This window comes from Stomoxys calcitrans, chromosome 1 (assembly GCF_963082655.1).
Source record: "Stomoxys calcitrans chromosome 1, idStoCalc2.1, whole genome shotgun sequence".
NCBI classification, from domain to species: Eukaryota; Metazoa; Arthropoda; class Insecta; order Diptera; family Muscidae; genus Stomoxys; species Stomoxys calcitrans.
Genome location: NC_081552.1, coordinates 139,665,924 through 139,675,973, shown reverse-complemented (window position 1 = coordinate 139,675,973; position 10,050 = coordinate 139,665,924). Strand labels below are relative to the sequence as shown.

Here is a 10,050-nt window from a genome sequence, read left to right as displayed (position 1 = left end):
CTAAGAAGTCAGCCTGTCTGCCCGTCTGTCGAAAGCACACTATCTTTTTGTACAAATACTGCTTATTAGTATAGATCGTTTGGGATTGTAAATGGTCAGTCCACGTTTTGATATAGCTGCTAAATCTCCAGATTTGCCTTTTTGTGCCTCTAGAGGGGGCAATTCTTACCCGATGCAACTGAAATTTTGTATGTGGTATTTTGTTACGACATCCAACGGCATTACGGCAGTCATTGTTTGATATCGCATTTTAATTTTTTAGTATCTGCCTTTAAGGAGAAACAGTGCAAAGAACTTTAGTCATGATATCCATGGTGGAGGGTATATAAAATTCGGCCCGGTCGAAGTTAGCTTATTATACCCTCCACCATAAGATGGGGGGTATACTAATTTCGTCATTCTGTTTGTAACTACTCGAAATATTCGTCTGAGACCCCATAAAGCATATATATTCTTGATCGTCGTGACATTTTATGTCGATCTAGCCATGTCCGTCCGTCTGTCCGTCCGTCCGTCCGTCCGTCTGTCTGCCGAAAGCACGCTAACTTCCGAAGGAGTAAAGCTAGCCGCTTGAAATTTTGCACAAATACTTCTTATTAGTGTAGGTCGGTTGGTATTGTAAATGGGCCATATCGGTCCATGTTTTGATATAGCTGCCATATTCTAGAGTGCGCAATTCTTATCCGATTGGGATGAAATTTGGCAAGACGTGTTTTGCTATGATATCCAACAACTGTGCCAAGTATGGTTCAAATCGGTCCATAACCTGATATAAACCGCCATATAAACCGATCTTGGGTCTTGACTTCTTGAGCCTCTAGCGTGCGCAATTCTTATCCGATTGGAATGAAATTTTGCACGACGTGTTTTCTTATTATATCCAACAACAGTGCCAAGTATGGTTCAAATCGGTCCATAACCTGATAGCTTCAATATAAACCGATCTTGGGTCTTGACTTCTTGACCCTCTAGAGAGCGCAATTCTTATCCGATTGGAATGGAATTTCGCACGACGTGTTTCGTTATGTTATCCAACAACTGTGCCAAGTATGGTTCAAATCGGTCCATAACCTGATATACCTGCCATATAAACCGATCTTGGGTCTTGACTTCTTGAGCCTCTAGAGTGCGCAATTCTTATCCGATTGAAATGAAATTTTGCACGACGTGTTTTCTTATTATATCCAACAACAGTGCCAAGTATGGTTCAAATCGGTCCATAACCTGATATAGCTTCAATATAAACCGATCTTGGGTCTTGACTTCTTGACCCTCTAGAGAGCGCAATTCTTATCCGATTGGAATGGAATTTCGCACGACGTGTTTCGTTATGATACCCAACAACTGTGCCAAGTATGGTTCAAATCGGTTCATAACCTGATATAGCTGTCGTGTAAACCGATCTGGGAATTTGATTTCTTGAGCTTCTAGAGGGCGCAATTCCTATCCGATTTGGCTGAAATTTTGCATGACGTATTTTGTTTTTACTTTCAACAACTGTGTCAAATAAGGTTCAAATCGGTTTATAACCTGATATAGCTGCCATATAAACCGATCTGGGATCTTGACTTCTTGACCCCTTGAGGTCGCAATTATTATCCGATATGCCTGAAATTTTGTACGATGGATCCTCTCATGACCATCAACAAACGTGTTTATTATGGTCTGAATCGGTCTATAGCCCGATACATATCCCATATAAATCGTTCTCTCTATTTTACTTCGTGAGCCCCAATGGGCGCAATTCTTATACGAATTGGCTGAAATTTTACACAGGTCTCCAACATATAATTTAATTGTGGTCCGAACCGGACCATATCTTGATATCGTTTTAATAGCAGAGCAACTCTTTTCTTATATCCTTTTTTGCCTAAGAAGAGATGCCGGGAAAAGAACTCGACAAATGCGATCCATGGTGGAGGGTATATAAGATTCGGCCCGGCCGAACTTAGCACGCTTTTACTTGTTTTTACTATTGGGTTGCTCAAAAAGTAATTGCGGATTTTTCATATAGTCGGCGTTGACAAATTTTTTCAACGGCTTGTGACTCTGTAATTGCATTCTTTCTTCTGTCAGTTATCAGCTGTTACATTTAGCTTGCCTTAGAAAAAAAGTGCGCGAAATTTTGTTTACATTTGTTTGTTTGGCGTCAATTTTAATATGGAGCCCACAAAGGAGCATTTTCGTTATATTTTATTTTATCATTTCCGTAAAGGAAGAAACGCGGAGCAGGTTGCTAAAAAGTTACGAGATGTGTATGGTAATAAAGCCTTAAAAGAAAGACAGTGTCAAAATTGGTTTCGCAAATTCCGTTCTGGAGATTTTTCACTTAAAGATGAGCCACGTTCAGGTCGGCCAAATGAAGTTGATGATGACCAAATCAAAGCATTAACCGAATTGGATCGTCATGTAACCAAAATCAACCGTTCATTATCACATAAAAAGTCTTGGACTGGTGAAAAAGCTTGATATTTGGGTACCACATGTATTGAAAGAAATTCATTTAACAAACCGAATCAACGCTTGTGATATGCACCTTAAACGCAATGAATTCGATTCGTTTTTAAAACGAATCATAACTGGAGATGAAAAATGGATTGTTTACATCAACGTTAGTCGAAAACGATCATGGTCCAAGCACGGTGAACCAGCTAAAACCACTTCAAAGGCTGATATCCACCTAAAGAAGGTTATGCTGTCTGTTTGGTGGGATTGGAAGGGTGTGGTATATTTTGAGCTGCTTCCAAGGAACCAAACGATTAATTCGGATGTTTACTGTCAACAATTGGACAAATTGAATACAGCCATCAAGGAGAAGCGACCAGAATTGGTCAATCGTAAAGGTGTCATATTCCACCAGAAACTGAGTGAGCTTGGCTGGGAACTTTTGATGCATCCACCATATAGCCCTGACCTTGCACCATCAGACTACCATTTATTTCGATCTTTGCAGAACTCCTTAAATGGTAAAACTTTCGGCAATGCTTATTTCCAAGTGCTTATTTCTATAGATACTAGATGGTGATGGTTTGAGGACAATTTAGAATCTTAATTTTAGATACTGTTAGCTCCATAAAGTTGATAGACTTACACTTTTATATTATCAAAAGGAAGTTTTTTCTTTACCCGTGTGTCGGTTTCTACACAAATAGACATTATTGCAACGTGATGAGACTTACTATTTAAAAGTTTGATGAGGACAAAAAGTACCTTTTAGTACTTTTTTGTATTTTCCATCCCTAGTTCGAAGTAAAGTCGAAGACAATCCAGTCTTTTAAAACATCGATCGACAATCACTGGTCTCGTCGATCCGACTGACGACTGTTTCTTGTTTTCCTATGTCACTGCTTACCATCCGTTGCTATTTGGCTGTTTTGAAACTTGCTGTTGCTCAGTTGGCGTTGACTTTTTTATACCCGTTTGCCATTTAAACCAACATTGGACGGTGAGCAGAAGCAGAGCGACGGCGCCCACAGTGTAAGCGCCGATCTTTGCTCGTGAATGGATCATACGTCGATGCGAATAATACCTTCTTTAGTCGCGGGTTGTCTTGTTGCTCGATTGGTTTGGTAGTACACATTCGCAGAATCGGAGATCTGAAATTCGGCTTGAAGTGATTTGAGTAAAGTAAGCAACTCCACTATTCGCATGTTTTGTGGTTAGTCTCCCCGTGCAAGTGTATTTCTTGTGTTGATATTTGCCTCGGGAGCGAAGCTTTTTCTTGCCAATTACTTTTTGAGCACTGCCACAAATTTCGGTATCGCGAATTGTGCAATTGTCAAAAGTAGTCTGCCAGCCTGTCTGTAACTGCTTCGGATGCGGTTTCTTCAAATTGTTATTAATTGCCATTGCAGAAATGTCCGTCCACCGAGTCCATCACCAATGGAATTCCAATTTTCTCAAGGTGCAATGGAATGGTATTAGCGTGTGACGTGTGTTAATGAATGAAGTCATAGTAGTGTGACCCCCGCTAGTATGCAAATTCCCCTTAGAAAGTCAACAGTCATCGCGGCCGACAAGTTGAATATGTTGAGCAAATGCAAATTCTTTACCAAAAGTCGATCAAATAGTTAAAAAGAAAAAATCAAAATGAAACACAAAGAGAAAAAAACAAGTTTGTTTACGACATTTATAAAACTAAACTACTCAATGCTATACATAACATAATAAATACATACTACTATTTACCTACCTAAAAACATACATATATATATATATATATATATATATATATATGTATATTTACATACAGTGTTGCGCAAAATTAACCGCAAATAATAAATCATTCTAATAAATTTGTAATTGGTAATAGTTGTTGTGTAGCGACACACCATTCGGTAATCTGCCAACAAAATAGTATTTCCGGACGATACCCCATTTTGACACTTGCAAAACTCGCAATAAGTGATTAATGTGTCCGAACTAAACGGAGTGAAAATTGGTAAAAAAAAGGTTTCTAACGAATATATACTCTTTAAGTTATATCACATTTGATTTGGTTATACACACAAAAAACAGATTCATTACCTCCGCCTATCGAATCAAAGTTCTAGAAACACTCTCGTTGCGAAAACTAACGTTGGCATTGTTGTTATTGCCCTGTTTGTGTTATTGTTGCCAAAACTAGTACTAAATACAATATGTGGAAATGCAAGAAGTCAATATTTTACAGAATCATATAGAGTTTTTTTATTCGAAGCGTGTCAAGATAGCGTACGACAGATGCCAAATATTAAGTCATTGATTAACATGTAAAAACGTGCCAAGTTCAGATTACAATTGGTGTTGCTAAGGGCTCAAGACCTCAGATCGCGAGAAAGGGTAATATGAGAGCTATATCAGGTTATAGACCGATTTGTACTGTTCGATTATGGGCGAAATGGTTGATTTAGCGGTTCTAAACTTGTGGCGCTTGGGATAAAGGGTGTAGTGCTTATTGACACTTGTCTTAAATCTTTGGTTGTCAAAGTGGGTGGGAAAAACATTAGCCGGAAGTCGATTCCACATACGAACGGTTCGGGCGAAATGAGAATTCTCTCCATAATGCATTGTGCGGTCCGCTGGGCAATCAATTACAAACGGGTGTGAGTTCCTGGAATGCCTAGTATTCCTGACATACATCCTTACATCAGGAATAAGAAGACGAATATCAGACGAACACACACCATGAAAGTACCGTTAGAACAGCGCCAAACAACCCACATTGCGACGATTGTGAAGGCAGGCAATACATTTGGATACCCCACTGACCCCAATCAACTCCATCGCTCTCCTCTGTACACGGTCCAGTAGCTCCAGGGATGATTTTGAAGCTCCAGCCCATACATGTGCGTTGTATTCCATTTTCGGTCTTATGAAAGTGGTGTCGATGTTAAGAAGATCAGACGGTGTGAAGTAATTCCTACACCGTTTAAGGAAGCCTAAACACTTGAATGCTTCTATCGACACTTCAAATACATGTTTAGCCCAACGGACAGCACTTTGTATTTTCATGCCCAGAACATCAAGAGCTTCTGATTGCTCAACATCTACACCGTTGATAGACAAAGATGATCGTAATGGGTCAGCGAATCGTTTGTGTGACAACAAGCAGCACTGAGTCTTCCATGCATTAAAATCTACTCGATTCATTCGACCCCACTTAGAAGTAGACAGCAAATCCTGGCAGAGTGTATCGTCCATAATCCGCCTCTTGTCCTCAATCCCTCGAAGGCTCGGCCTATGGTCGAATGAGTACGCCCATACCCATACTATTGGTCGCTAAGAAGTCCAAACCCATACTTTCGGTTGCTAAGAAGCCCATTAGACTCAAAATACCTCACAAGGTGGTGATTATCCATGCTCTCCATGGCCTTGGAGAGAGCGGAGCATATCGCAATTGGTCGATAATTTGCAGAGTTGTTTGCCGCACCTTTCTTGAGTATTGGCTGAACGTTCGCAACGTTCTAACGAGCTGGGAAGACTACCACACGGTAGGCAAGGTTGAAAAGGTTGCGTAATGGACGAGCGCGCGTCGAAGAACACTTACGTAAGACAAGTGTTGATATTTCATCCGGGCCCGGGGATTTATTTACGTCTAGATTCTCAAAAACCCTTTTAACTCCACGAGTTGGAAAAAATATTTGGGGAATGACGCCAGATACATTTTCGATTGAGGGGAGTGGTTGATTGCTATCCGGCAGGGAAGAGTTCTCTGCAAATATACCAGCCAGCAGTGAACGTTTGATCATCCTTAGCAAGAGTTGGAATAGATGAAGAACTACCCTTTACTCTTTTTACGAACGACCAAAAGCTCTTACTTCCTCGTGCAGAAGCAAGAACCTTAGCACGCAGTCGCTGTTCGTAAAGAAATTTGTCGCGCCTAAGCACATTGTCACACGAAGATCTTGCCTGCTTGCGCAGCAGTTCAGTATTGGCATTTTAATCCAAAACATAATTTTAATGAAATTTTTTCTTAATAAAATTTTTCTAACGACATTTGTCTAACGACATTTTTTGTCAGCCCAAACCCAAATATGGGTTTGGGCTGACAAAACTTTAGCGCTGGCCGGACGCAGACTTATTTCAAGACAACATTCAAATTAATTTTTTTCTAAAAGCTTATAGCAAAAAATTAAAAAAAAAAATTTTAAAGACCAAGTTTTAATAATTTTTTTTTAGGACCAAATTTCAGCGAAAACTCTCTTAAGACAACCAAACTTCGAGATTAGTTTTTTAAGCCAAAATTTCAATATAATTTTACATTTTGTAAATGCATTTGTAAAGACTTTTTATTATGGTTATCTGTCCAAAAACAACATTTTCATAAAATTGTTTCTATAGACACATTTCAATAAATATTTTAAAGACAAAATTTTAACCAATTACGCCTGACCCTCGATTGCGTTGTCCGATTTTGATGAAATTTTATATATTCGTAATTTATAGAATTTGTATTGACGTGGCATTTTTTTAAATATTTTTAACTTTAAAAATTAAAAAAAAAACAAAATCTTTTTATTTCCTAAGCCCCTACAATAAAAAAAATATTTTTTTGATATTTTATGGCCATTTAGCGAAGAAAGTTGTATTGAATGATTTTGGAATAAAATCACACCTGCCATCAAAAGAGGTAGCATTATTGCCATAATTTTTATTATGTTGAGGCATGTGGGTAAGCAGATGAGACGTTGGAGCATTTCCTTTGTCATTGCCCGGCTTTCGCGTCTAACAGATACCGGCAATTAAGTGGGGACACAATACCAGATATGAACCAACTTGGGGGAGTGGTATTGAAAACAATTAGGGATTTTGTAAGCAGCATAGAATTCCTAACTTAACATTTTCTTTTTAGAGGTTACTTTATAGTTTAAAGAGCGCACAACAAGCCGATTACTGGCTTAGGTGTATGTCCATAGTGGCATGGGGCGGATTAAAACCTGCATCCTCTTTTCAACCTAACCTAACATGTCTGATTTTAGACGTCCAATTTACGCCAAACCAAATTTCATTACGATACCTCGTTCCTAACTCGTGCTAGAATTTTTCTAAGGTATGGTAATCGTAAAAATATTAATTTTCACTGTGAAGCACGAACTTAATACCCACCTTAAGTGAGAAAATGTGGCTTTTATCTATGAGAGCAAGTTTTATATTACACTTACGTTTGCTGCTGGGTCATTTGACATCAATTATTGGGCAAAAAAAGAGACAGTTTGCAACTGCAATAACGTAGACATCTCATCGCGTTTTCGATTTTTATACCCACCACCGAAGGATGGGGGTATATTCATTTTGTCATTCCGTTTGCAACACATCGAAATATCAAATTTTGCACAGATTCTTTTTTTTCCATAAGGAGTTTAAGTTCTGAGATGGGCTTTATTGGACTATATCCCGATATAGCCCTGATATAGACCGATGCGTCGATTTAGGGTCTTATGCCCACATTTATTACCCGATTTTGCTGAAATTTGGGACAGTGGCGCAGATCGGTCCAGATTTGGATGTAGCTGCCATGTAGTCCGATCTCTCGATTTAAAGCTTTGGGCTCATGAAAGGAACTTTTATTTGGAATAGTGAGTTAGGTTAGGACCTTCAACATCCTTCTTCAATTTGGCTCAGATCGGGCCAGATTTGGATATAGCTGGCATATAGACCGATCTCTCGATTTAAGGTTTTGGGCCCATAAAAGGCGCATATATTGTCCGATTTCTCCGAAATTTGGGCCAGTGAGTTGTGTTAAGACCTTCGACATAATTCTTCAATTTGGCTCAGATCGGTGCAGATTTGAATATAGCTGGCATATAGACCGATATCTCTATTTAAGGTTTTGGGCCCATAAAAGGCGCATTTATTGTCCAATGTCGCCGAAATTTGGGACAGTGAGTTGTGTTAGGCTTTTCGACATCCTTCTGCAACTTGGCCCAAATCGGTCCAGATTTGAATATAGCTGCCATAAAGATCAATATCTCGATTTAAAGTCTTGGCACCATAAAAGGCGCATTTATAATCGGATTTCACTGAAATTTGACATAGTGACTTATGTTAGGGTTTTCGACATCCGTGTCGTATATGGTTCAGATCGGTTTATTTTTAGATATAGGTACTAAAAAGATCAATATTCAGTTATACACAATTGAATAATGAGTTGTACTAATTAGTATTTGGTGCAAATCGGAACATATTTCGATATAGCTGCTATGGGGCATAAGGTATGCATTTCTCACCGGATTATGACGAAAGGTGGTACATATATACCCGAGATGGTTGGTATCCAAAGTTCGGCCCTGCCAAACTTAACGCCCTTTTTCTTGTTAGTTCTACCACGTTTTCTTATTTTATCTCCAATAAATTGGGAAGGAAAACTTTAGGACTTATAAAGACATGTTAGAAATTATAAGCAAAAAAAAAAAAAAAAATTTTTGCCCATGAACATTCCACTAAGGAACAGGGGCAAACTTCTCACATATCAATGAGTGCAGTTCGATTCAAGTTTAAGTTCAATGATAAGGGACCTCCTTTTTGAAGACGAGTCCGAACGGCGTGCCGCAGTGCGACACCTCTTTGGAGAAATGTTTTACATGGCATAGTACCTCACAAATGTTGCCAGCATTAGGAGGGGAAAACCACCGCTAACAATTTTTTCTGATGGTTGCGCCAGGATTCGAACCCCGGCGTTCAGCGTAATAGGCGAACATGCTAACCTCTGCGCCAAATTGTAGGCATATGCGATAATAGTTGGATACAGTTTTTATCGGACATCTTGTCCATCAAAAACGGAGTTTCGATCGATTTTAATTAAGTTCGAAGAAGAAATTTGCGACATTATTTAAGCAGAATGTAGATGGTTCTTTGTAAAAATTGGTCAACATTTATTTTTTGAAAAATTTAACAATTATAGTTGCTTAATGTTCTCTATTTGTTTGCGTAAAATTGGATGGAATAAAAGTAATTTAAAACTAATAGACCGATACAAACAATAACCTATTGAAATCCTAAAACTAGTTTGAGAGCAAAAATTAACGTAAATGAAAAATTTCATTAAAATGCTAAAGCTGATTTGCCGAAACTTTCACTATGAAAATGAGATTTTCGAAAAGATAACCATACTTTGAAGGCTTTGAGAGATAAGGATGGGCCTACAAATTTTCAAAAAAGAATTTTAGGTATCATTACCAATTTTATGGTAACAGAAGAATTTTGGCAATTTTCGTTTTTGAAAATATGTGGGGAGGGCCCCCCCCCCCCCATCAAAATAAAATCCTGGCTACGTCTCTGGCTCCTATATAAACCAATCTCCCGAATGTACTTATTGGACCCCCGGAGGACGTAATTCTTGTCTGATTAGGCTTAAATTCAAGTCTGGTCTGATTAGGTCCATAACCTGATATAGCTCTTATATAAACGCATCTCTCAACTTGGCTTGCACAATATTATATAAACTTCTCGTCTGTGCACAATATTATATAAACTTCTCGTCTGTGCACAGATATTGTTCCTTAAAAATGCAATATCTCGTAGAGATGCAGGGAAACGCACATGATTTATACCGCAAAATAATCACAAGAC

At 38.6% G+C, this 10,050-nt stretch overlaps 1 protein-coding gene across 3 annotated transcripts in view; it reads left to right on the top strand.

The window, feature by feature from the left end:
* Positions 1 to 3,519: 3,519 nt before the first annotated feature.
* LOC106094428 (U-scoloptoxin(01)-Cw1a) overlaps positions 3,520 to 10,050 on the top strand; it is a 90,645-nt gene continuing 84,114 nt past the window's right edge. Inside the window, exon 1 of one of the 3 annotated variants that reach the window (XM_059360691.1) lies at positions 3,520 to 3,627. The gene's annotated coding sequence lies outside the window, so the exon portion shown is untranslated. Of the gene's footprint in view, positions 3,659 to 4,323; positions 4,442 to 10,050 lie in introns of those variants that run through there. The other 2 variants (XM_059360693.1, XM_059360694.1) reach the window with 2 other exon arrangements.